Raw genomic sequence first — 27,578 nt, 5'->3', positions numbered from 1 at the left:
GGCTGCAAAAGAGAGTTCTCAAGATACAGGGCTGAAACTAGGCAAAAAAAAAAAAAAAGTGGGGGAGGAAGGTCACAAGTAAAACAAAGACAGAGAGAGCAGCTAAGGAATCTGAGAGGCAGGCAAGAGTCCAGCTGCAAGAGGGGCATGGAAAGTGGAATCCGTAGAAAAGAGCCCTAAAAGCCATGTGGGAGCCCATGACCTCACAACACTTGGAAAGAGCCAACCATTTTGGACTTTCCAGGGGAGAACCTAAGTGATAAAAATCAGTACCTTAAACAAATGACACATTAGTAGTTACAGTAGATAAGAGAACAAATCTGCTCAGAAAAACAGGAACATCAACGCAATGACCAAACCTAAAGCTCTCCCACGTTCCTGGATTCCTGTCTTGAGGCCAGAAGACAGTGGCCTCAGAGCCACAGTGCGCTCAAGCTTCCGCTCTCACCGTTCACTACCTGAGCCTCTGTTCCTCAGTTAAATTTAGGGTACCAGCTGCTCAAATTGTCACAAGGACTTGTCAACACACCAGTATAGTCCTGACACACAGCACTAGTACTGCTGAGCTGAGTGTGGTGGAAACAAAACACAACAAAAGAATGGGCCTAAGACCAGAGCAAGAAGTCCTGAGAAAAGCCGTCTTGACAGCTGAAGACATGGAGTATAAACGGTCAAAGGGTAGAAAGCAGAAAAAACATCCACCTGTAAGGCAGGTCAGAAGTCCTACTGGACTCAGCTTCAAAAATTCCTTTTTATTTAAAAACTTAAAAAATGTTTGAAGCCTAAGAGCAAGCATCAGAAGACATAGTAAGCAAGCTACAGGTATAGTCCCACCCCACCCACCCCAACCCTCTGCCCTGTAACCACACAGATCAAGGAAATGGACAGGCCAAGGAAGTGTTGACAATACAATCTAATTCTTCATGCGCCAGCCTCCATCACAACTTTGAGAATAAATAAATTATGCTAACTTTATTTCAAGAATGTTGCCCAGGAACTATGGAAACAGACCTGCCATGGGCTTTGGTGGCATTACACCCACTGAAAGGAGTAACAGGATGTAAAATGTAATACAAGGAAACCACCTCACAACCCATTGACACTCAGGCAATGCTTGGCAAGTCAAACACGGTTCTGAGAACCACACATCCCACCACTCCACTGTCTCAATTCTCTGACACAAGGCAGAAAACTAAAGTGAAGGCTCAAGAACTAAATGCCCTCAAGGACACCAGCCTTTAAGGGACAGACTAAGGAGTTACCCCAAAGAACCCTTGCTCACAAAATGCAGGGCTCTTCGTTCAGAGCTTTCAAATGCGCACTTGTGAGGACCGCTGGCCACACTTGGCTTTCCATTCTTCATTTTCTCTTTCTGCTGCTGGTATTTGGCGGCTACCTTTAACATTAGGAAACACAACAGCTGACAAGGCACTACCTCAGCAGCCAGTTCAAAGGCTTAAGCAGGATGGTAGGACTCCTAGACTATCATCCACCCATGCCATCACCTGAGAAGAACCTCAAAGCGCAACCTTATTAGAAACACAAGGTCTGTCAGGAAATCAGAAAACCAAGCCTGCCAAAGCAGCAGGGAGATGTGTCACAAGCGGTCATCAAGAAAGAGCAAGGAAGTAGGGTCAGAAAGAAGGCCAGCAGCCGCCTTCTGAGGACCTGTCCATGTCATCACAGGGGATCAGTCTAGATGACAAGCAGCACCTCACACCTCCTAGAGGTGGCTCAGGCAGTCTGTCCCTCTGGCTGTCTGGTAAGAGGACAATTGTACTCTTACTGGTTATGACACCAAAGGCGGTAAGTGCTCAAACCTCATGAAAATCAGCTCTTACACAAGCCTGGTGATGGTAGCAGTTCAGCAGGCAAAGTGAATGATTCCTTGCTACACAGCCCCAGGGAAGGTCTGAGGACAAAATGTAAATGTCTCTGCTCACAGCTTTCTCTTCCCACTTTAGGGATGTACACCATAAATATTATTTCTGAAAATGAATCAAATTCACATGTACTAGAAAAACAGTTCTAACCAGCGCCAACGTGTCTACCATCTCTCCCCCCTGAGTTCCAATGCATTTCTCTGTTTGTTTGTAAGTAACAAACCTAACAAACTATTTCTACTAACTCTATCTAAATGTGTTCAATGTCCATAATAACCATCCCAGGAGGAACTGTGTGGGGAAATTCATTTGTCCACACCATCTGACCACACTATAGTTACACTTCATCACAGTACGTGAACTAGCACATTTATTCAACAGGTTAAAGCTTCGAAGATCCAAAACTGTCACACACCTTTTTATCAGAAATCTATGTTTATGAAGCAGTAGCTACCCTTTCTGCTCACTGGCTTGAAAGCTTCCCAGGTCACAGGAAGCAGTTATTTCTTGTTCCCTTGGCAGACAGGCATTATGATAATCAGTCTTGCAAACACCTTAATTAGATGGAAACTACAAGTATCAAAAGAGGTTCTCAGGCTTATGTCAAAAGCTAAGATGTTTAACGGGTCTTCAACAAAAGTTAATACAAAATAGAATCTCAAGGCTGGGCTGAGTGGCAGAACACTTGGCTAACTTAGAGAGACACTCTAGCTCAATTCCCAATATTGCCAAAAAAAGAAAACAAAAATTCAAACTAAGAAACTGCTCCATTTCCCACCAGTTTCCCATGTAACATGGACAGATTAGAAGTGTGCTTCAAAGGGAGGGTCAAGGTGCAAACATTTTGAAGTCATTAACAAGTTAATTAAGTTGTTTAACTTTGTACATTGTTTTCTTCCCCCACAGGTTAGCATTTGTCCTAAATTCTAGCGATCTGACTCTATTCAAACAAGAAAAGAAGGAAGTGTTTAGTGTTTGTGATCACAGACTTCATGCCTTGCAGGACAGCAAAACTAATAGAAAAATTCCAAGGCCGCAGAAAAGCCTCTGCTTAGGAGCTAAGTGCACACAGGGCTAACTCCTTTCAGGCACGGTCGCGTCCTGCCTCCCCTCCCCCATAGGTAAATGCCAACCGTTTCTAGAACTCTCAGTGGTAATTTGGGAAGTTTGCCATTAGCTCACAGGATTCAATCCAACTGATACACAGTGTTTTTGTGGAGATAAAGATGCCCTACTTCCCCAGACTATAAACTTATTAAAGTGGTGAGAACACACAGTCCCAGGAAGTCGGGATTACTGAAGTACTCCAATAAGCATGGCTCTTATTTAACAAAAATGAACATGAATCACACAGGGAAACCCCAAACTCACTACCTTCAATGGTTCATCAGGATACTGCAAATCATTCTAACTAAACTAAATCAGTTTGACAGGGCCTTTGTATTATCCCAAGTGATTTGGAGGGGGATAGGGGTGGAGAGTAGTTACTTTACACTCGTGGGGGATCTCAAGATTCAAACTAAAAACACCATTTCACCCACCATATTTTATTTAACATGTTTAGAGCAGCATAAGGTTCTTATATGGAAAACAAGAAAGGCAACTGTAAACTTCCCTAATTAACTGTACAGGACATAGGTAGGGAAACCCTTCACCCAGGGGCCTGTGAAGTCCAAGGTTTTAGGAAAACTTCAGACTCTGAGGAAATGTAATGCTTAGATACGTTCCAACAATTCTGTGCGATCACCAAATTATTTTCAGTGTTTGGTAACCTAACAAAGAGAGTGTTTCCTAAAACCTACCCAACCCAAATGTTACACAGAACGGACCATTTTCACAACCTAAATTTAATCCAAATTGAGAACTTCCAAAATTACCGAACACTCTAAAACACATGCAAGGCTCCCCTCGAGCTGCCTTTCAACATGGAATTACACTTAGATGAAAGTCTGCCCCTGTTCTAAAAAAAAAAAAAAAAAAAAAAAAGACATCGGTTGCAAGGAGGAAGTCACCAAGCAAACACTCACAACGTGGCCTCTATACTGTCAGAAGATAATGTGACTTGTGTACCAGTGCCACCCCGAAACTTACCAGGAAGCTGGCAATAAGTTTGCCAACTGTATACACTTCTGACCCAACTTTACCGAGGCTGCGGCCAGGGCCTCCTTCTGGAGAGCCCACGGGCACAAGGTGCCCACACGCGCGTCCCGAGCGAGCGAGGCCGAGCCGCGCCCCTCCCCCGCCCGCGCCCCAACAGCCGCCCGCGGTCCCCGCCGCCGCCCGGGGTCTCCGCGCGCCGCGGCCGGGAGGGGAGCGCGACCGGGCGGCTGCAGCCCGCGCGCCCGGGCGCCCATCCCGAGCCCGGCTGACTCCCCCGGTTAAAGGCAAGCACGGGCGGCCACGGCCCCGCATCCAGCCGGCGCCCGCACGCACGCACGCCCGCCCGCCCGGGCCGAGCGCCTCCCGCCGCCGGTCCACCCCGAGCCGGGGGGCAGCACGTGAGCGCAGCCGCCCCTCCCCCGCTCCCAGGCCAAGTTCGCGGCGCCCGCCGCCCCCGGCCCGCGCTCACCTGCTGGGCGACGCTGTCCCCTCCCGGACGCGCGGCGCTCCCCTCCTGGCCGCCGTCGGCACCCCGAGGCGCCCTGGGGTGCGGGCGCTGACAGCCGGGCGGCGGGTCCGGCGGGGGAGGGGCGCGGGGGCAGGGCGCAGCACCGAGGCAGGAGGGGAGCTGTTACTAAGGGAGAGAGCCAAGCGCGCGAGCGGCCAACGGCTCCGGCTCGGCACCGGGGAGCGCGGGGACCAGCCAGGCACAAATGAGCTCCGGGCCCGCGGCGGCGGCGGCGGCGGCGGCGGCCGCGCAGCAAAACAAACCCGAGCGGCCTGCGCCGGGCGCGCGGGGAGGAGGGAGCGGGGAGGGGGAGGGGAGGAGGACCCGGGGGGGGGGGCAGGGAAAGGGAGCGTGGAGGGGGAAGGGAGCCCGGAGGAGGAGAGGCGAGGGGGAAGGGAACCCAAGCCTGGGGGAGGGGGGAAGGGACGCTCGAGGGGGAGGGGCGCTGGGGGGAGGGGAGGGGAGGAGCGCGGTGGGGGAGGGGCGTGCCGGGGGCGGGGCCGCGCGGCGGTGGGGGCGGCGGCGGCAGATTCGCGGCTCCAGTCTCCCGTCTCCGCTTCCCCGCTTGCTCCGCGCTCCCTCCACCCGCCCTCCCTCGCTCGCGGCGGCGCTGGCGGCCCGGCTCGCGGCACATTCGGTCCCAGAGCCCGCAGCCCCGGCTGTCCCGGGGCCGCCTGGGTGGCGCTCGGCTCCCCTCGCCCGGAGCGGTTCAGCGGGGCGGGGAGGCTGGTGGCGGGCGCTCGGTGCGCTCTTCCCGCGTGGACTTCGCGTGCAGGGCGCCGCGCGCTCCGCCGGCGCGTAAACACGCCTGCTCGGAAGCGTACCTGGAAAGGTGCTCGGTCTGCTGGGAGCTGACCGGCGGGCTGGGGGCCCCGGCGCGCAGACGGCGAGAGGGCTTTGGTGCCAACGCTAAGCTGTGATGGGAGTTTGTGCGCCCAAATGTGGGACTCGCCTGCTGGGTCTTACTTGGAAGGTTTACTCGGTCAGTTCCCATTGCGCGGAAATCAAGCCACAGACCGAAGGACTGTCCACTTAAGTGTGCGCCCCGGTGTGCTGTCCACGGGAGTTCGTCCCCTCTACTTTCTGCATGCGTGTGGCACGTGAAGGCGGTTTCTGAAGTACAATCTGTCTGCGTAGTGATGCCGAAATATGATTGCGGGAGCGCAGAGGGGTTGTGTGTGTGTGTGGGGGGTCGTTTCTTAAGAGAGACATACTTTAAAACAGTGCGGTGACTTTGGAGCCTTTCAGAAACCTGGGGCTTAAGAGGCAGCCTTCTTTTAATGCTAACATATAACTTGAAGCTCTGTTTTTCACTTACTATCTTTAAAAATAGTATTTTGCAGCCTTTTTGGGTGAGAGGTTCAGTCTCAAGTTGTCAAAATATTGGAAACATGTATATTCCTGTCAAGCACTGTCTTTAATGCCTCAAACATAAATTTTCAAACAAAGTATCATTTGAAGTAACTTTCACCTCTATAGACTCTGTTTTGCCTAATAAACTCCATAATTAGACTGGATTGTTTTTGGTTTTTTTTCAGTCAAGGTCAACATCTCGCCCCTGGTGGGCCCCTCCTTGGGGACAACAGCAGGTGCCTGTTAGACATAACTGGAATAGAGTGGGAAAGCCATCAAAGGGAAGTCTGGGGTTGGAAACGCCCTTTCTACCAAAAAGTTCAAAGCCTGAGCCTGGTTGTCCCCGGAGCTATTGTCACTTGTGAAAAAGGGAATGTTAGATTAAACAATGTCACCTGATGGGAATTTAGATAACGGCGGGTTTCCAAAACACTGCTGTGTGTTTAGGGAACCAGTAAAGCTGAGGCCTGGCTCAGTCCTTCAGTTGCCCAGTGAACTTAGCACGTTGCCATTTGACGAACTTGTTTAGGAATTTTCCAGTGCTACGTATGCCTGCTCAACATAAACCTGTCACCGTAGTGCAGGTTCTTTGTCTGATACACCCAGGGAGCCACTGCAGAATTTTAGGGTGGCAGCATGAGCAGGCCAGCTGACATTCCAGCCCTTAACCTAGACGGCAGCTGCAAGAAGATGAAGCCACACTTTGATAAGAATGTACACCAGTCTTAACAGTCAGCTCCAAGCAGGTGATTCCTCGCCCTCCTGTGAGGTGTCTCTTCGGCACACCGTCCTCCAGCCAGAAGTCCTTAGACCCTGTGTCAGTTTGCTTCCTCAAGTTGTTCCGTATGCACTGGACGTTGAAAGTGGTAAGAACCTGTGTCTGTCAGGCAGTATCTTCCGACATAAACTGCTCTACTTGAATATCATGACAAAAGTCACCAGAGTTGGGTGTCTGAACTGTAAACATGTTCCAGTAAAGTGCCCTTCAAGCTTTTTGTTTATTTGTTTGATCCTTTTGTTCCTGTGTACCTCAGCCTGGTCTCAAAATCTTGGCAATCCTCCTGCCAAGATCCTGCTGGAAGGATCTCTTACCATTATTAGGCATTAATTGGGCCTTTGAGATGGCTCCACAGGTTGATATGCCACCTGCTAAGGTTGATATGACAACCTGGAATTCAGTCCCTAAGCTACAGCAGGACAGGGAACAGGAAGCTTCTTGGCCAGCTGTCCTGGAGTTCACAATACAGAGATGTGGAGACCCTTGAGGCACACGTGTTGCCCAGCATTCGGGAGGCAGAGGCAGGTAGCTAGGACAGCCTAATCTGCATGGTAAACTCAAAGACAGCCAAGGCTACACACCCAGGCCCAAAATTAAGGAAGAAGCTAAGAACTGAGTCTTGAAGCTTGACCCCATAATACTCTTCGCCCATGTTTGCATCTAAACACACACACAGAGTCAACAAGAGTCCTAACATTCTTGTATATGCTCTTCCACTTTAAAGATAAATAAATAAAATTGAAGCCTACATGTGGAAAATGCTTGTGCCTCCCTGCTAAAGGGAGGCTGCTCTGGTTTCTGGGTGCAGGAACCCATCTGAAAGCTCAGTGTGGCTTCAGCATTTTTTTCCTTTTGTTTGCTTGCTTGTTTTGTCTTTTGAATTTATGTGTGGGATGCAGGGGTATGTGTTGTGTGTGACAAGACTTTTCCTTGGGAGATGAAACACTATTCACCCCAGATAGGGAACAGATGACTGATGAAAAGTAGAGATACCACCTAAGTGCAACAGGGCGAACCAGTCAGGTTTTTTGAAGTTGCTTTCAGGAATGTGGGAGAGGAGTTAGTGAAGGAGCAGATCACTGCTGCATCACCAAAGCCCACCCCAGCATTGGGGACACTGTACAGTCTGCAGGTAGCTCAGCAGGCTGGAGAGTGTCCTTTCCAGCTGCCTCCGTTGGTCTGAGCCTTTTCTAGGCAGCTCATGTTGTCTGCTTCTTAGAGCCTGCTTGGCTGGTCTGAAAATCTTCTAGGCAACTTCTCTTCCTCTGTGAGGGACTCTCAGCTTTTATTTACTCTGGCAGGGAGGAGCCTAGTGAATCTGGTTTGTTTGAGGGATGTCTTAAAGACACTTACTGGGCGCTTACTTCCCTGCTTAAGGAGCTTGCCAGCAGGGTGGAATGTTTTAATCTCGAGACTATCAAAGAACAGTGTGAGTGTGTGTGTGTTTTAGTCTCAAGGAGACTGCTACACAGCAGTGTGTGTTGTCTCTGCGGATCCCCTGAAGCTGGAGCTCCAGTCGTAAGCCACGCAACATGAGTGTCAGGCTCTGCAAGAGCAGCAAGCATCTTACCCTCTGCAGCCGCTGAAAGACTCAGCACAAGGGTAGAAGGAACTGTCTGTTACCTCACCCATCAGCCATTCCAACATTCCCAGCACACAAAATCAAAGGCTGAACTGAAATTCAAGAAATTATTAGACCTGGACAAATTGGTAAAAAACTGTTACTAATTTTCAGCGGTTTGAACATAAATGTTATATATTTCTAAAAAAGACAAATTATCACCCAGGAACCATCTTCAGCACTGCCTAAAGTGGGGCTGGTGCTGCACACTCGTAATCCAAGAACTGAGGAGGTGGAAACTGGAGGATCAGAAGTTCAAATCACCCTCTGCTGTGGAAGGGATTCAAGAACAGTCTGGGCCATGAGAGGAAGAGAGAGAGACAGGACAGACAGATGGACGGACAGACACAGACAGAAGAAAAGCTTTAGGGCCTAGGAGAGTGCCCATTCAGTAAAGTCTATTATTACCAACCCTGACAAAATCACTGTTCACACTCACATATCTTCTGGCTAAACAAATGTTGACTTGTCTCACTTGAATAATACTTCATCCAAGAAGCATTATACAGCAAGACTAACCACTATGGTGCTTTAAAATGTTTGTGTGGCCCACATAATTAAAGCATTCAAAACAAACAACAGTGTGTAGCCCCGTGCTCTAACTCATGCCCTTCCTTCACCCTAGCTCTCAGTGGCTCCTGCTTGCCTAGGTTCTATAGGCATCCTTCCGGTGCACTGATGGTTTTCTGTTTCCTTCTGAGCTGCGCAGTTCTTATGTGGCTCTTGGGCTCCCAGGCTACGCTGTCAGAACTGGTGAACGGCTTAGCCACAGAGTCTAGATCTCAGCACACAGCTTCTCTCCATCTGTGTAGGGTATACTCCTTGTGACCTTTTCTCATCAGCGTGCCCTTGTCGCAGTGCTCCGAGACCTGTGATCAGATTTCGTAAGTGTTGTTCCTGATACGGTCTCTCAAGCCCACCAGGCCTGCTACCTCATCTCATTTGTTCTCCTCCTCCTCCTTGCCAATTAGAGACAGCCACGCCAACCCTCTCCCTAGGAGACACATTCCCACCCCACCCTCATCCCCACACTAGAGCCCTTAAAATGGCAATGTGTGCTGGGCATGGTGATGCATGCCTGTAATCCCAGTACTTGGGAGTCAGAGGCAGGCAGGTCTCTGTACATTTGAGGGCAGCCTGGTCCACCGAGTGAGTTCTGGGACAGCCAGGGCTACACAGGGAAACCTTGTTTCGAAAAAACAAAAAAGAGGCTATGTGCCAATTGGCCAAGAGATCTTTGCCCACTCCAGAAGCAGCTTGTTTATCTTTGTGGGGTGAATAAATCTCCTTTGTGCTGAGAATCTGTGTCTGGGTGTGTTCTGTGCCGACTCTCATCCTAGCACTTGGGAGGCAGAGGCAGGCAAATCTCTTTGAGTTTGAAGCCAGCCTTGTCTACATGTAGATCAAGTTCCATGGCATCCAGGGCTATACAAAGAGACCCTGTCTTGTAAACAAAAAAGAAAAGAAAAGAAAAAGAAAGGGGCCTTAGCAGTTAAGAACACCCATGTCAAATGGCTCACAACCACCTACTATAACTTTAGCTCCAGGGCACTGTTTTCTCTCCTCAACAGGCAACTGAACATATCCACATGCAGACAAACACATACATATATAATTTTAAAAATAATAAAAATTCTGAAAGAAAAACCACACTTAAAGACTACTCATATCTCACAGAATATAGAAAAAGCAGGTTGCATCCTGTTTGTGATTCAGTCAAAACATAAAGCCAAACATACACACAGCAAATTGTCTCACCAACCACCTACCTTTATTGACAGCCTTGTACTGCTCGGCAGCATGAAGAGCCTCATATCGTGTTGACAGTTTTGCTATTCATTCAACAAACTTTTACCGACTGCTTAGCAGGAGAAGGCATTCAGAAGCTGTTTACGGGGAACCAAACAGCCCCTAGGCTTTATGGAGTATACATTTCAATCTTGTACTAAACAGGGTTTACAAATATCAGGAAACTTTCAAAAAAATATAGCTAAGTTGCGTAATTGAGGCTGTGTTGGCTCCATTGGTAGTGTGCTTACCTAGCGTGCGTGGAGCCAGAGTTCCATCCTCAACACTTTACAGAGCAGGTGAAGGAAGAGCAGATGTAGACGGTCATCCTAACGACACATAAAATTTGTAGCTGTCCTGGGCCATGTGAGACTGTCTAAAAAAACAAAACAGGAAAAGAAAAGAAGCTAAGTTGCATTATGGTTTGGCTTTTGTCACAAAGACAAAATGGCTTGGGGAGGTTTGTCCTCTTTTCCTGCTGACATTGAAGCAGAAGCATTTGAATAAGCTGTGAAAGACTTAGAGTTGCAGGGCTAGGGAGCAGGCTTAGTAAAGTGCTTGCCTTGCAAGCTGGAAGCCCTGAGTTTGAGCCTCACCACCCACACAAAGGCTGGCCACGGGCCAGAAAGATGATTCATCAGGTAAAAGTGCTTTCCCTGCAAGTCTTGTGAGTTCAACCTCCAGAACACATTGAAAGGAGAAAACCAACTACGTGACGATGTCCTCTGACTTCCACATTCATATGTTCATGTGCCCCCACACCTATCACACACACCCATGCCCATACACACACACAAACATGCATAAACACAAAAGAGCCAGATGGTTCTACTCTGCAGCATATCACATCCATCCAGCGAAGCTCTGGAGTGGCTTCTCCCGCTCTCGCTCCCTCCCAGTCACGTCGAGCCACTGGTGGTTGCACTCCTCACTGCCTGTCCATAGGTCAGATAACGGCACTCAAAAGTGAAATAATAACAGATTAAGAAAAGCAAGGTAGGGAGTAAGCATGGCCTGTTGTCGTAGATGGAGAAGGAAGGATGCTGAGTTGCAGTGACACAGGAGCAGAAGAGGACACAGAGAAGTGAGTATTCACCATCAGAAAAGGGACGCTACAGGCAGAGGGGGCACAGTACATAGAAACCAGTAACAGCACAACTGCTGTATCCTGGGAGCTTAAGCAAATGGCAGCTGCTTGGTGTGAAGCAAAGGAAGGAGAAAGGGCCTTTCGTTCTCAGACATGGACCGCCACAGCAAAGCTGTAGGCAAAAACCTTGCTTGGCTCACCTCCTTTCAAAGAGAAGGGCTCTGGCTCTTACACAGAAGACCAACTGGAAGAGGGCGCTGAGGACTCAGAAATCTCAGAGACGGTGTCGAGAATTGGCTAGAAGGACTAACTAGACTGTGGACAGGCAGGGTCTTACTCTGTACCGAGGATGGCCCCTAGCCTAATGTTTGGAGGTAGTCCTTGATAAAGATGATATTTAAAATACTGGATGTAGATAGACATAGTAAACTAGGCAGTCTGTGTAAACAGAGACATATTGAGTTACCTGATAGCTCCAGGTGTCTTATGCTCCATGTGCTTTGTTCTGGCTTTTGTGGGTTTGTTTGTTTGTTTGTTTGTTTGTCTTCTTTCCAGACAGGATTTCATGTAGCTCAGGTTGACGGCCAACTCGCTATATAACTGAGGATGACCTTGAACTCTTGAATTCTTGCCCAACTTGACATCCACAGTACTGTGATTTGGGGCATGAACCACCAAGCCGGGTTTAAATTTGGAGGAAAGATGAGGTTGTTTGTTTGTTTGTTTGTTTTGAGACAGGGTCAGGCAAGCCTTGAACTCACAGAGATAGATAAACCTGCCTCTGTCCCACAAGTAATGAGATAAAAAGTATATGCAGCCATGCCCAGCTAATTTTTCTTTTAATTAGGAGTGCCCTGCTAAACCTATCTAATCACAGGTCAGCATGCAGTGACTTTGTATATGTCTATGACTGATGCATAGAAAAGTGTTATTTGCTCTCATTTGTAAATCATAGTGTAAGCGCTTTTCAAGACATTTTGTGAAAGGCAGTGTCTTCCTTAAACAGGATGGCAGAAAGGACAAACACATTCCTGACATTTGGGGGTGAGGAGGCCTGAGATTAAGGTGTCAGCATGGCCAGGTTCTGGTGACTTCTCCCTGTGTACTCACAGCAGAGAAAGGAAACAAAGTCTTTGTGTCTCTCATTAGGGCCCTGAGACTACAGTCTGACGCATGCTGTAATGAAGTCAAATAGTGAATCTCAGGTCATGCTGCAGGCAAGCCAAGAACATGAACTTAAGGCTTCTGCAGGCACAGACTTCATTTCAATGGAGGAAGAATATGCAGGTCTAGGCAAGATACATTGGCTGCTCAGTTTCCAAGTGGGTTCCCTAATAAGGGGCTGTCTCTGACATGACCTCAGTGGTGGGCTCTTTTATCACCTCCCCCTGGGGAGTGCCGGGGGAGGCCAGGCCACAGAGGAAGATGATGCAGCCAACCTTGATGAGACCTGATAGACCAGGGTCAGATGGAAGGGGTAAAGGTCCTCCCCTATCAGGGGACTAGGGAAAGGGCATAGGAGGAGAAAAGGGAGTGTGGGTGAAACTGGGAGCAGATGAGGGAGGGGCTAACAGCAGGGATACAAAGTGAATAAGTAGTAATAAATAAATATATAACTAAAATTAAATTAAAAAAAAAGAAAGGGCAAAGGATTGCAATAAATAGATAGATAGATAGAAACCCTCTTTGGTGTTTAAGCTGTGAATGTGGCTCTGTTGATGTGCACACATGGAAAATCCCAGAATAAAGAGATGCAGGTGGAAGCAGGAGGATCAGAAGGCCAAGGCTGTCCTTGGCTATCAGTGAAATTTGAGGCCCATTTCTGTCACATTTCCTATCTTAGCATCGAAGAAATATTCACTAGATACAGAAAGGGCATAATCAGTCAGGTGGATGTCCTGTTTGGGGTCTTAATAGTATTAGAGTACGTACTGATGAAAGAGAGTGGCCACCTTCTTCCTGTCTTCTACCATCTCTTCTCCACCATATGACCACCTGGTTACAGGCTTTGCCATTCTATAGTAATCTTGGTAGTTAGGCATGTGAAAACCTGACTATTCTTTTAACCTTTGGAAGTCAAGTTACAGAGCCTAGCATGGTGACATTCACCTGTAGTGACATTCACTCTGGAGACTAAGGAAGGATGATTGTCACAAGTTAAAGGCCTGCTTAAGCTTGTAGTGATGTCAAAATGGCAAGAAAAATAAAAGTTCAAGTTTAAAGATCTAACTGTTCCTTTTAAAGGCATGTTTATAGTTTGGTTAATTAAATTCCCATGTATCAAGCGGAATGTGTACATTTAAGAGTCCAATCTCCTTTTTAAAAACGCTTACGTTACAGCCGGTGGTGATGGTACATGCTTTTAATCCCAGCACGTGGGAGGCAGAGGCAGGTGGATTTCCAAGTTCGAGGCCAGCCTGGGCTACTGAGTGAGTTCCAGGACACTTAGGGCTACATAGAGAAACCCTGTCTTAAAACAAACAAAACAACAACAAAAATGGAAAAAAAAATCTTAAGTTACTAGGCAAGTAGAAGAATCAAAAGCAGTTAAATAATTTTCATAAATATAATTGAGTGGTTATAAAATGTGACTCAGGTTCTCTTGGACGTTACAAAAATGTCTATAGATTTAATAAAACTCAGAGCTTCTTTGCCTGAAACCACAAGTCTAAATCATATAGCTTTAACTTACATTTTACATTGGCTTTATAAAATAATTTAATATTCTTTTATTTAAAAAAATTACATTCATTTATTGTGTGAGATGTGTGCACATGCCTCATTTGGTAATAGCCTTCTATCTTGTGGGTCCTAAAGATCCAATTCATGTCATCAGGTTTGGCAGCAAGCACCCTTAATACCAGAGCCATCTCAATGGCCCTATTAGTTATTCCAAATTTTTAAATTATTTTGAACATTAAAAGGGTTATCCAAACAGTCTTATGAACCTAACTTGCAGGAGGATCAGGAATTCAAGCACATCCTTGGCTACATAATGAATTGCAGGCCAGACTATACTACTTGGGCACATTGTTCCAAAAACAAACAAACAAAAAGAAACGAAAGAAAAAAAGAAAAACCCACAAACTCCAAAATACAAATACAAACAAATATTTTCAAATAAATAAAAATAACAGTGCTATAGTTTTAGTTTGTACATTGCTTTACTCAGATTTGTGTTGTCCCAGTCTAAAATGAAGTTATTCCTAAAACAGAGTTAATTCTTGAAGGCCAAGAGTTAGCTCAGTGGGTGAGAGCACTTGCCTCTCTTCCAAAAGATTACAGCTCAGTCCTTGGCAGTTTACAACAGTCTGTAACTTCAGCTCCAGGGGATTGGATGCCCTCAGTGGCCTCCAGAGGTACCTCCACACCTGAGCTGTATACATGCACAGGTAAATAACACACACACACGTTTGTGTAAATAAAAATATTAAAGAGTTCTTCTGTCCTGAGCAAGCGAAGATCCTGTCTTGGTTTAGATCTTTACTATAGATTACATGAACTGGGTAACTTCTAGACAACAGAAATTTCTCCTCTATTCTGGAAGTGTGAAATTCCAAATTGCTGCTTCTGGCAAATTTGGTGTCAGGTGAAAGGCCCACATCCGAGCTCAACTAGCACCTTCTTACTGTCTTCTTCACAGGGCGCAGAAGACAAGCTAGCTCGTGATTCTTCATGAGGGCCGGCCCAGAAGTTCCATATCTTAGGTCACCTTTGATGTCAGATGCCAATATATGAATTTGTGGTGGGAGTCAGAAATAGTAGGCTCACAGGAGATGCTTTCCTGTGCACGGAGTGGCTAACTGAACTGGCAGACACTGGAGGGTACTTCTCAATATGGTCGAAAGATGCTGAACCTTCCTTGACACTAGCCAGTGGGACACGTTACTCACAAGATTAGAGGAAGGAAGGCAGTGGGCATAGGGCCCTGGAGAGGCTACCTGTCTTTGTAGTGGTGGGGCCTTGCCTAAGGATACCTTTTCCTCTAGTTGTTTGTAACTGTTAAGGAATCTCCACAGCAAGAAAAGGTGCAACTGACCAGTTCTGCCTGGGACTTTGAGGGTCAGGTTTGGGGCAAGGGAAACCTCAGACAGCTAATTTGGTTGCATGAATAACATGGCAACAGTGTTAGACGAGACAGCAGAGAAATTTGGCTCCAGAAATGGTCCTACCATTCCTATGTGGGTGTTCTTAGACAAGTTCAGAAACTCGCTTATCTTACTGATAAAATGGGGACAATGTTGACAACACTGTGGCTGTTCAAAATGCTTATCAGACAGTTCTGATGGTCACTGTGTGACCATCAACCCATCAAAACAACCACCATGTCCTTTACTGAATGACATATCTCTCAATGAGTAAATGTTTTCAGGTGCCCACCCTAAGCTGGTTATTTGTAAGGAATGCTGTAAGCATCCAGTAATATGCTTATGAGAGCAGATCATGGCCCCCACACAGAGGAGCAAGCCTGGGGAGATCACTCAGTTGCTAAAATACTTACCATGCAAGCGTGGCCACCTGCATATTATTCCTAGCACCCACGTGAAAACCTAAGTGTGGAGGTGTACAGCTGAGACTGGCGTGCTGTACAGGCCTGGACCAGCAGATCCCTGAGGCTCACAGAAGCCTGGTAAACATGGTGTGTTCCAGGTTCATGGGAGACCCCAAAGCATGCTGGGAATCTCTTGAAGAATGACACCTGAGGTTGACCTCTGGCCTCCACAAGCATGCATGTGAATGTGAGCCCTCACATAAAGAATGAAGGAGAGCCGGGCATGGTGACCGATCCCTGTAATCCCAGCACCTGGGAGCTAGAGGTGGGAGAAGCAGAAATTCAAGGTCATCCTTAACTGGGGCAGCACAATATTCTAGCTCAACACCATGACTGAATTCTGACACCACCACCACCACCACCCCCCCATTCCTACCAGAAGGAAAAAAAGAGAGAGAGAGATGGGAAGCCTTATCAACACACTTTACCTGTTTCTTAGTCTTGCCAGTCCTGTGGAGCTGGCCTGGCCTAAGCTTGAAGTGGACTTTTCTTTAAGCTGTACTGGTGCAAAGTAGTACAGACTGTGGCTAAAGTTAGCCATGACCCTACTGATGCCTCAGAAGACTGAGAAGCAGGGGGAGAAGGCACTTTATTGGCTACATACAAATGTAATAATTCCCTATATACCTCGGTGAAGCAGGGAATACTTTTATACCCCTATCCACAATGAAAAAACAAGACACTGGACCACTAAGTGACCAAGGTCTCCAGAACTAGCTTTTATCCAGGGAACTAATTCTAAGACTTCGTTGTTTTAAGTCAGGGTCTCAAGCAGGTCAGACTAGCCTCCAAATCACTATGCACGTGAGAGCGCTCCTGCCTCCACCACAGGAGTGCAGGGATTCGCAGTAGGCTTCATCATACTGGGTCTATGCAGTATTGGAGTTGAGCCCAGGTTTCCCATGCGTGCTAGGACGAGCACTCCGCCAGCAGAGCTACCTCCCAAGTCTGAGTTCATGACTTTAACCACCACCACATGCAGGGGGCAATAGAGAGAACTAGTGAAAGGCTGGGAGTTCAAAAGCACTCTGGGTTCCCATACCGAGTCCAGGGGCCTCATGAACCCTTTCTTGGGCCCAAAGGGGTCTACTGCCATGGGCAATGAGCACCAGGATTCTCACTGCTTGGAGGTGGGGGCATCCCTATTCCTGGTTCCATGGGGAAAGCCCAGAGAACGGCAGTAGTAGAGGAAAGAAAATATCCTGTTGACTGAGAATTGCAGCTTTTGATGGCTTTCCCTTTGAGCAGAAAGGCAAGCTGTATTTGCTGAGTAAGTGATCAGTAGCTGAGGACTAACTAGGTCAGCTCCTTTCTAGAGGGGATGAAGAAGGGTCAGGAAAACTGAGTGCAGGCAAAAGAGAATAGGAGCTCTGAGCTGGGCTCAGCAAACTTTAACTGCCAGCTAGTAAAGTTTTAGGCTGTGCGTTTCTTTATTGCCCTTCTCCCTGCTCTTAACCATTTAATGGAATGGAAACTGCTCATAGCAGGAAGTCTTAGTCTCTAGTTTACAGTTTGATGATTTCTGCTCTAACGATATCTGTAAGTGCACACACACACACACACACACACACACTTTACAGTTTGATATCCTGGCCTTGTCAGCAGTCTTGGCTGCTTATTCTGAAACAAGGCCTCACTAGGACAGAGACAGGGGCTGAGATAAGGAAAGGCCATAGAGACCTGACCAGTGATACATCTTGCAACCTGTGTTCTGTTCCACTGAGCCGCATTCCACTGATCAAGCAGAGCTAACTGTGTCTGGCAAGCAGGTGGCCTGGCATTTTTATGCCATGCACAGCTGCACACATGAGCAACTGGGCAGGAATTCTGTTTCTCGCCACATCTTGTTTGGGAACTTCTGCTCGCCACAGTCCTGCAGAGCCGTGAACCTTAGTGTACTTTCCCTTAGGGAAAAGTGGATTTGAACCGTTCCATTCTCAGGACCCCCAGATGGAATACGTCCATGTCTTTGGGCAGCTTGCCCTAGCAAGGAGGAAGTAGTCAGCTTAACTATGTTCCATCTCCTTTGAGAAGTTCAGCTTTAGAGTAAGAAGCCAAAGTGCTGAAGAGCAAACAGTCACTTCTCAGTGAGACACCTCCGTCCGATCATCTGTCCAAGACTCTCTCTCCCCCAAAACCATGCCAGAAAGACTTTCTACCTTGGGTGTGAAAAGATTAAAATGAAGTATATTCTTGACTATTACCTGCGCGCGTCACCATACCCAGTTTCATGAAATGCTGGGAATTGAATCCAAGACCTTGATCCTACTCAGCAAGGACTCCAGGCTTCACCTCTAACCCCAGTGTGTGCACACTGCAGCTGGCCACCCTTCTGGTGGTCACAATTCCTGTTAGGTCTCGCTCTGGCTCCTACTTTACAACAAACTTACATATCCATCAACTGTAACTTTTTTTCGGGCGGGGGGGTTTCAATACAGGGTTTCTCTGTGTGTAGCCTTGGCTGTCCTGGAACTCATTCTGTAGACCAGGCTGGCACCAAACTCATAGAGGTCCTCTGCCTCCAAGTGCAAAGATTAAAGGTAAGCGCTGGCATCATCAACTGTAACTTAAGTGAATAAATTTGGAGCCCTTCAGGTCAGGTGCCAGGAGAAGCTGGAGGTTTTCTGTAGATGATGCTGTTCCCACCGATAAGTAAGAGGGGGAATGTCCCAGGCCTGAAATACGAGGTGTCTCCAGGAGTCGGAGGGACTGAAAGAGGAAGACATAAGCCGTTCAGTGACCTCACAGGACACAGGTCAGGGCTAAAAGCCTGAGGAGGCACAGACCCTGGTACCAGGACTTTTGAATGAAGCCAAAGGGCGAAAAACAAACTCAAGAAAGAATCCTCACCTGACCTCTTGGGTCAGAAGTGGGTACCTCTGCCTCCAGAGCACCAGAGACGGAGGGAAGCATTTACGTATGTACACAGAGAGGCATCACTCACCATTGCAGGTGATGGATTGAGGGCTAAAGGGTAGGTAGGCCAGAAGGCAGATATGTTGGAATGGAGAGGGCTGGTAGGCTCCTGGTACCTGATGTGGCTCAGATCCTGAGGGGGAACGTAGGAATCAGGGCATCCTATCCAAACCTTGGCACAAATGTTAGGGTTTAGCTGCAGAAGAGCACCTTGGTAAATCGGAGCCAGGGAATGCAACAGATCTCAGGGAAGAGATTTATAGGGCAGGGGGTGGGGGAGTGGGAGGAAGCCACCTCTGAGCAGGAACCAGAGCAAGGGAGAGGAAGGGAGAGACAGACAGACAGAGAGCAGGCAGGTAACTTTTTTATTTGCTTGGTTTTTGTTTTTCAAGACGTTTTCTCTGTGTAGCCTTGGCTGTCCTGGACTCGATTTGGAGATCAAATTGGCCTCAAACTCACAGAGATCCTCCTGCCTCTGACTCCCTATGTACTGGGATTACAGGTGTGCGAAGTTAACTTGTAAAGGGTATGGGTATCATGTTTGTCTGCTGGTGATGACATAGCTGCTGGCGCTGAGTTGCTGAAGGTGGGATGGGGGAGGGGGCACCTGGTTTCTAACAGCTGCTGCTAACTAAACTTTTAAACTACCCTTTATATGCTTCCATGGAAAAGTGTGTGTTTTTTTTGCCACATGTGGCCTGTCCTTACAACTGTATACAGCTTGAACATGTAAGAACTTTACTCATGTGACCTTTCTTAAGCCTAAGAGTATAAATGGTCTGAGGCTCTGAATAAATTTGACTATTTCAGACTTTGGTCTGCTTCATTTATGTACTTCATTCTCCCAGGTCCAACTGCATATGGAGCTGTGACAGGTGCTGTAAACCCAACTCAGGTCCTCTAGAAGAGCAACAGTTGTTACTAAACGCTGAACCATGTCTCCAGCCTGCCCCACCCCAGGTTTGTCTTTTATATGAAGATTTTTATTTGCTTGATTCAATATGCATAAAGTAAGCCACTTGCAGACAAGTTGAGGAGAACAACTCTAACTTCCTGCATACACACACACACACTTGTATAGATATGTATACATATATGTGTATGTATATACATATATATTTTGCAGGAAGTTAGAGTTGTTCTCCTCTATATACATACATATATATGCATATATACATATGTGTACATATATGTGTGCATATATATACACACGCATAAAGAGAGAGAGAGAGGGAGAACGACATTCAAGCAGAAGGGAAATGCAGTGATGGAAGAAGTGGGCCGATCCTTTGTTCTAGCCTGAAAGGTGGACAGTGTTTGGAAGGCTTGCCAGTCACTACTCATGGCTCCCACCTTTCTACCCACTCTCCACCGCATGGCGTTTCGTTCTACAGGGCCTTCTTTTATCAGCTGGGGTTATTCAAGCCACAGCTTCCCGCTGCTCTCCAGTCAGGTGCCTTTCTGCTTGTGAGGACCCTGGAGAAGAAACGATGAGACATAGTAGGCCAGGAAGTTTTCCCGCTAAACTGACCTATATTCTCTTAAGTGATTCACTACATGTTACCATTGAAGTACCAGTCCACGCAGCTAGCCTTGCACAATCCGTCCTATCCTGCCGTTGGTATCCTGAAAGCGTACAGCTGGATGTACGCCATGTTTTCTCCTGCAAACAACTGGAGTCCCACGGAATTTGAAACAAATCTTGTTTGTTCCTGGACTGAACACTTCCTTACCCGGCTCCAGCAGCGCTCAGCTTATCTAGAAGCACTTGGTGCTACGCAGCCGCCGCAGGGAGGCAGGCAATCCTGTCCTCTGATTACAGCCTGTGTCTGTCTTTCCTGCAGCCAGGCCTTGCTCCCCAGGTGCTGGGAAGTCCTAACCAGAGATCTGAAACTGCCCTGAAAATGAGCTCCTTCTGCAACCTTATTTCCAGGAGACCAGGGTTTGTATCCAAGCTAGTGCCAGCATCTCCGCTGTCCTACATTCTCATGCCTCTTCCTCAATCAGCCCTGTTTTCCTTTCAGCCTTGCCTTTGCCCTTCCTGTCCTTAGCCTTCACTGAATTCTCAGTTCTTCTATTTAGTTGTCAGTTCTGATTTTCAGTTTTAATCTAGGTCCCTTACCTTTGTCTATTCAGATTTATGGGACTAATTTAGCACACACCTTTAATCCAAGCATGTGGAAGGCAGAAACAGGCTGGTATCCATGAGTTGGAGGTCAGCCTGGTCCATATAGTAATTTCTGGAACAGCCATAATTACATGGCGAGATAGTGTCTCAAAAACAACAACGAAAAGACCTAAGAGACTAACCTTTCCTTCTCTCACCTCTGGTTACTCCGGTCCCCACTCCAACCCCAGGCATCTTTACACATATCACACTGGAGCATGTGCACACCACATTATAGAGGAAGTTGTCCAAAGTCATGTGTTATCTATTTTAAACGTGAATATGTCTTTCTTATTGATGGGAAGTCACACTGACGTCATTGAGGAATAATGGAAAGAGTCATGCCAATTTTTAGGCCCCCTCCCTGCTTCTTAGATCTCCCAGGGGTCTAAATGCTGGATAACCAATTGCAGACTTGCTGTGAGCCATTACTGAGTACTGCACATCCACAGCTTCCTGACTAGTTTATTCTTAGCCACACTAGCATTGGCCAGTTCTATCAATGCAACAGTAAGCCACTTCCTCCTAGAGGAAGCAAACCTATTGCTATCTCTTTTCGAAGCTCTCCTAGCAGTATCCCCTCTTGGGTCCCAGTTAATTTCCTCTCATGAGGTTGACTTGGTTATTCAAGTGTCTGGGTCTAATCCAGGGAATCCTTTGTTTATAAATACTACCCTCTTAGGAAGGAGCTCCTAGCAGATGCTAACGCTGATCAGGCAATGAAATGAATTATGGAAGAAGGTTTGGATTTACACTCCCTGGAGATCTGTAAAATCAGGATTGACTCTCGCCTGTGTGGTGATTATGTGGGATATTGTTGATAGTGAGGGGGAAAGACTGGCTCATCATCCACGGCTAAAATTTATGAACCTCCTGGGCATTCATGATACTGTGCTGGATTCTGTAGATATAAAGAAATATTTTAAAAAAACACAACCTCTCTGTGACTATAATAGAGGGCACATGGGAGAGCTTGGAGGGGAAAGAAGAAAGGGGAAATGACATACTTACATTAATTTCAAAAAATGATCAGAAAAAAAAAAAAACATAGTCCCCTACTTTTCTAGGACATATGAATACTGCTTTATTTTCTTTGCTTGGAAGCTATACAATGCAAGATTTCTACCCCCCGATTTGAGAAAAAGTCTTACATATCTCAGGCTGGCCTTGAACTTGCTACATAGAAAAGGATGACCTTGAACTTTTAAGCCTCCTGACTCTATATCCCAAGTGTTGGGAGATTAGAGTTTGAGCCATTATACCTATTTTCTGCAGTACTAAGAGTACTCCAGGGCTTCAAACCATGCTAGGCAAGCTGTCTGCCATCTGAACTGTCTCCCCAGCCCATCAGCGATAAAGCATCTTAGCTCACATTTCACAGGAGTTCATGAATGTCTTATAAGGTGCATGGACACCAAAAGAACTAGCGGGACAGAAAGTATACAGTAGCCTCGGTTCTGCAGTGTAGACAGCAAGATACTACTGGGTATGGTCCCAAGTGATTCTTTACCCCATGATACGTGGAAATTCTGGGTTAGGGTGTAATCGGGGGCAGGGAGGCAAAAGACTGTAAAGAGGTGAGATGAGAACAAATGATTGGACATTTTCCACACCAGAGCCATAACGTGATGTCAGTCAGTAGTCTGTTCAAGGCAGACTTTCCACTGGATGAATAAGGTTTTGTTCCCTGAGAACTGGCAGGCCTAGAGATAGGCTTGCTGGCTAAGAAATGTACAAATCTGCAGGCAGACCTAGAAGCTGATCATACTCTATCCTGTGCAGCCTTCGTGGCCCAGTGTTTGGTCACTCACATCTGCACTGTCCAGAATGAGCACCATGATGACGCACATTCAGAAGACAAAGGAAGAAGAAATGTTGACAATTTGAGGCCATAACAAACTACGTAGACCATGTCTCAAAACCAGAAACAAAACCAACCCAAAAAGTTCTATTATCTCAGCAGTTGAAGAGGAGACGCAGGAGTTCAGGGTCATCTTCAGCTACATAGCAGTTCAAGGCCAGCCTGGGTGACCTGAGACTATGTTCTAAAAAAGAATAAAAAGTGGTGGTGGGTCATGGATGGCACGATGGCTCGTGGGTGGAGGCACCTACCACCAAGCCTGGTGAATTGACTTGGATGTCTAGAATAAAATTCAAGAGCTGATTCTGGAAAACTGATCCCTCACCTCCACACATGTGCATGTGTGTACACACAGACACACACACACACACACCTAGCATACACACACAAAAAGGTAATAAAGTATTTTTTAAAAAGGAAAACCTGACCAATGACAATGTTTGTCTCAACTTTAGAACAGCTAATGATATGCATATCAACTGACATTGTCTTACTTTTCTCTTGCCATGAAGGAACGCCATGACCAAAGCAACTCCTTCAAGAGAAAGCATTTAATTTGGGAGTTGCTTACAGTTTTAGAGGGCAAGTCCAGGATCATGAAGGTGGAAAGCAGGCAGGCATGGCTCTGGAGCTGAGAGTTTTGCATCCTGATCACCCCACAGCATGGGTTGGGGCGGAGGGGGAGAACGAGAGAGAGAGAGAGAGAGAGAGAGAGAGAGAGAGAGAGAGAGAAAGAGAGTCTCCGGGGCTAGCATGGGCTTTTGAAGCCTCAGTGCTCACCCCCAGTGACACACATTCTCCAACCAGGCCACACCTTCTAATCCTTTCCAAAGTGTTCCACTCCCTGGTGACTAAATTATAAATATATGAGCCTATGGGGGCCATTCTCATTCAAACCACCACAGTCATATATTCTTTATGTTAAGTTTATTAGATTTTTTTTTCCTTTCCAGGAAACAGGGTGTAGTTAGTTAAGGGTACATTGTGTGTATGTGTGTGTAAATGTTTTTGGTTTTGTTTGTTTGTTTGTTTGTTTTTGGCTGAAACTAATTACTGTGGTTGCTATCATTAACACCAAAGTCAGCAAACTTCTGGAGCATAATTCCTAGGCCATTTTTTTAAATTGTATTTTGAAGATAATTTTTTCTTTTTTTATAATTTTTTATTTTTTTTATTATTAGTTACATTTTATTAACTGCATCCCAGCTGTATCCCATTCCCTCATTCCCTCCCAAGCCCTCCCTCCCCCTCTCATCTCCTCCCTGCCCCTTCCCAAGTCCACTGAGTGGGGAGGTCCTCCTCCCCTTTCATCTGACCCTGTTTTATCAGGTATCTTTAGGACTGGCTGCAAAGTCCTCCTCTGTGGCCTGGCAGGACTGATCTTCCAGGGGTGGGGAGGTCAAAGAGCACTGTCATAGGCCATTTCTATCTATGAGTTCATTGGCTTGTTTTTTTGTTTTTGTTTTTGTTTTTGTTTTTGTTTGAGTAGGGCATTTGATTCAAGGTTTCTCTGTGTAGCCCTGGCTATTACTGGAACTCACTCTGTAGTTTGAGGCTGGGTTTTGGGATCAAAGACATGTTGCACTGTGCCCAGCTAACTTGATAATTTTTAACTAAAATATGTCATTTTGATTTACACAGACAGACAAATATGGAATACAAATTTAATTTTCCAGTAATTTAGTAAAAAATTAACTACTAAAAAGAAAGAAAATAGGCACTTAACCTCTTTACTACAATTGCATATACATTCACTTAGACCTTTTTAATTTTTATTTTCCGTGTAATTGTGTGTGTCTTTATGACATGTGGGCATACATACACATGTATTATGGTACACATGTAGGAATCAACAGACAATTTTGGGGAAATGGTTCTTCCCTTTTTCTGTGGTTTCTGGGGAAATCTATGAGTCTTTCTTTTCACTAGACAAATAAGGTTTCAATAAACTAAACTTGACAAGTATAAATAAACTAAGCAATTCAGGAAATCAAGCTCGCTGAGCCATCTCCTGGACCACATTTGAATGTCTCTACAGGGTTATTTGTATACATACATATACACGTAAGTGGATCAGTAACGGAACTGATCCATCTTACTTCCATCTTATCTAGCCAGTCATGTAAACGTAGTATGTTATTTGTTAAATATTTCAATTTAAACTCTTTTTTTTTTCTCTTCAGCATTTCTCTGTGTACTCCTAGCTGTCCTGGAACTCACTTTGCAGAAGAGGCTGACCTTGAACTCAAAGAATCTCCTGCTTCTGCCTCCTGAGTGCTGGGATTAAAGGCGTGCACCACTGCCTGAAAATTTAAACTCTTTTAAAAGATTTATTTATTTTAAATTGTGTATATAAGTATGTGTCTATGTATAGCTGTGTACATATGAATGTGCATGGAACTCCCAGAACTATAGTTACAGGAAGTTGTCAGCTGCTTAGTGTGGGGGCTGGGAATTTAATTAGGGTCCTCTGCAAGAGCAGCAGATGCTTATAACTACTGAACCAATTTTACAGCCCTCCCAAGTAAAACCCTGAAGATATTATTTAATGTATTCATCATTCTAAACTTTCAATTTTCAATTCCAAAATTCGGTTCTGAACTTTCCCATTGAACAGTCAGATTTTTCAATCTATGAGAGTTGATCTATGTTTTAAATTGTTAAATATTTTTGGTTGTTGTTTTGTTTTGTTTTTTGGGGACATGATTTCTCTGCATAGCTGTCCTAGACTTGCATTGTAGACCAGACTGGCCTCAGACTCATAGAGATCTGCCTGCCTCTCCTTCCCAGAGTGCTGGGATTATTGGCAAATTGTTAATTTTTTAAAAGTTTGATAGATGTATATGTTACATGTTGAACATAGTTCTTTCTCTCGTCCCTCCCCATACCTTCCTGTCCTCTACACAGCTTTACATTTACTTTGATGTCATATATGCACATAAGAATTTTATTCATACAAAGTCTGAGAACTACAAATCATAGAAAACATGATGTTTATTTATCTGTGACCGGCTGTTTGCTTTGTGTTCCAGAGTCGTCTATTTTTTTTTTTCAAAACATAACCGACCAAAAACAGTCCCATTGTGTAAATATGAAATTACATTTCTCTTGTTTATTCACTCTTTCTTTAAATACATAATCTCTCTTAGAATGATAAATCTTTTTCATATGTCCAGCTACTCAAAATCTGTGTTTTAAATGAAGATTTATAAAGGTTTCTGTCAGGTTAAGGGGATTTCAAATATAGAAGAATAGATAACAGTAAGACCTTTCGTTCAAGGAGCTGACTCTCCTACCGGGAGATCTTCCCAATTCCAGAGATGAGCTAATTTTGTTCCTTTGTAGTCAGCTGTTCTTGTTGGTCTCTTTCAGGGGCAAATACAGATGAATTTCGAGTGCTCTTAAATCCCAAGGGAGGAACTTAGTGTAGCAAGGCCTGCTTTAGCTGTGGCAAGCCCCTGAGGTCAGGCTGATGCAACAGAGCCAAGAGAACGGGCCAAAGAGCCAAATTCTCTGTATTCTTCCTTCTCCATAATCCTCTCACAAAATTTGTCTTAACATGATTTAGTCCCCATCAATCTCTCTGTCCCACTGTGTCTCCAGGCCCTAGTTTCATTAAAAAGACTCATTTCTTGTAAATCTGTTCATTTTGACCTTGAGCCCAGCCTTGACTTCTTCACTCTTTTCCAACCTCCAGTTTCCCATGTCAGTCTTCTCTCAAGTCTTACTTCATGACTTCGTTAACTAGGATTCTATAAATGGTAACTGTGCTGTCATGAAGGCAGGTGCTCTCATTGAACATTTGACAAACAGGTCCGGAAGATTCCATGTTTGCATGTGGCCACATATTTCCAATATTGTTTAGAGGAGGGAGTGTTACTGTTGTTTGTATGGATAAAGCATGAAAACATGAGACAGTCAGACACTGAAGTAGATACTTGTGGGTTGAGGAGGTTAGGAAATTACAGAAATTTTAGGCAATGGAGTATAAAGACAGTTGGCTGTGAAAATCGGGAGGTGGGATGAAATGAAGAACTTTATGGAGGGGACTGGAGATGTGGCTCAGAGGGTACAGTGCCTGCCTAGCAAAACCAGGACCCTGGGTTCCATGCTTGGCACTGCATAAATTGGGTGCAAACTCTGGAGTGGAAAGGAAGCAGGATGCGTAAGTTCTAGGTCATCCTCTGAAAATCAGGGCCACCCAGGCATGTAGGGGACCTTGTTTAAAAACAAAACACGAAGGAAGAAAAAAGGAAGACTAAAAGAGAGAAAGGCAGGCCATTCTACTCACTATCTCCCTCCCCTCTGACCTTCTAATGCACAGTACCACTTTCTTCTAGCCTGCCTTTCCGCACTAAAAGGCACCCATTCCAGTTCTTACTGTTATTGACTTCGAAGTCCCCAGAAAGGCCCTAGAGAGAACTGCATGATGAGCATGTACATCCTGAAGGTTCTGCAGAGGACATCAGCAGAATGTAGGAGCCCGAAAGATAAGCCTGACAGTAGCAGAGCTCTCCCAGGAGTGGAATAGAAGATGGAGTTCATTATAAACAGGGTTTTTGAAAATTTGTCTTTGCTTTATTTTGCTGGCATTACAGGTGTACACCACCATACCCAATTTATACAGTTCTGGGAATTAAATACAGGACGTTTTACCTGCAGATGTGCCCTGTTCCAACTGGGTTGTATCCCTATGAGATAGTAGGAATTTATTTATTCATCTATCCATCTATCTATCTATCTATCTATCTATCTATCTATCTATCTATCTATCTATTCATTCATTTGTTCTTTGAGACAAGGTTTCTCTGTATAGTCCTGGATGTCCTGGAACTCACTCTGTAGACCAGGCTGGCCTCAGACTCAGAGATCTGCCTGCTCTGCCTCCTAAGTGCTGGGATTAAAGGCATGGACCACCACTGACTGGTGATACTAAAATGTTCTTAAGAATACTTCTGGCCTGG

The 27,578-nt window shown here is 45.9% G+C and overlaps 1 protein-coding gene across 3 annotated transcripts in view; it reads right to left on the bottom strand.

The window, feature by feature from the left end:
* Tbl1xr1 (TBL1X/Y related 1) overlaps positions 1 to 4,689 on the bottom strand; it is a 151,371-nt gene extending 146,682 nt beyond the window's left edge. For all 3 annotated transcript variants that reach the window (XM_055625971.1, XM_055625970.1, XM_055625974.1), the window contains exon 1: positions 4,453 to 4,689. The gene's annotated coding sequence lies outside the window, so the exon portion shown is untranslated. The remainder of the gene's footprint in view (positions 1 to 4,452) is intronic.
* Between the last annotated feature and the right edge of the window lie 22,889 nt (positions 4,690 to 27,578).

Source organism: Psammomys obesus, unplaced genomic scaffold (genome assembly GCF_907164565.1).
Source record: "Psammomys obesus unplaced genomic scaffold, mPsaObe1.curated_primary_1811, whole genome shotgun sequence".
Classification (NCBI taxonomy): domain Eukaryota; kingdom Metazoa; phylum Chordata; class Mammalia; order Rodentia; family Muridae; genus Psammomys; species Psammomys obesus.
Note: the sequence above shows the minus strand (reverse complement) of the source record. Positions and strands in the feature narration are given on the sequence as shown.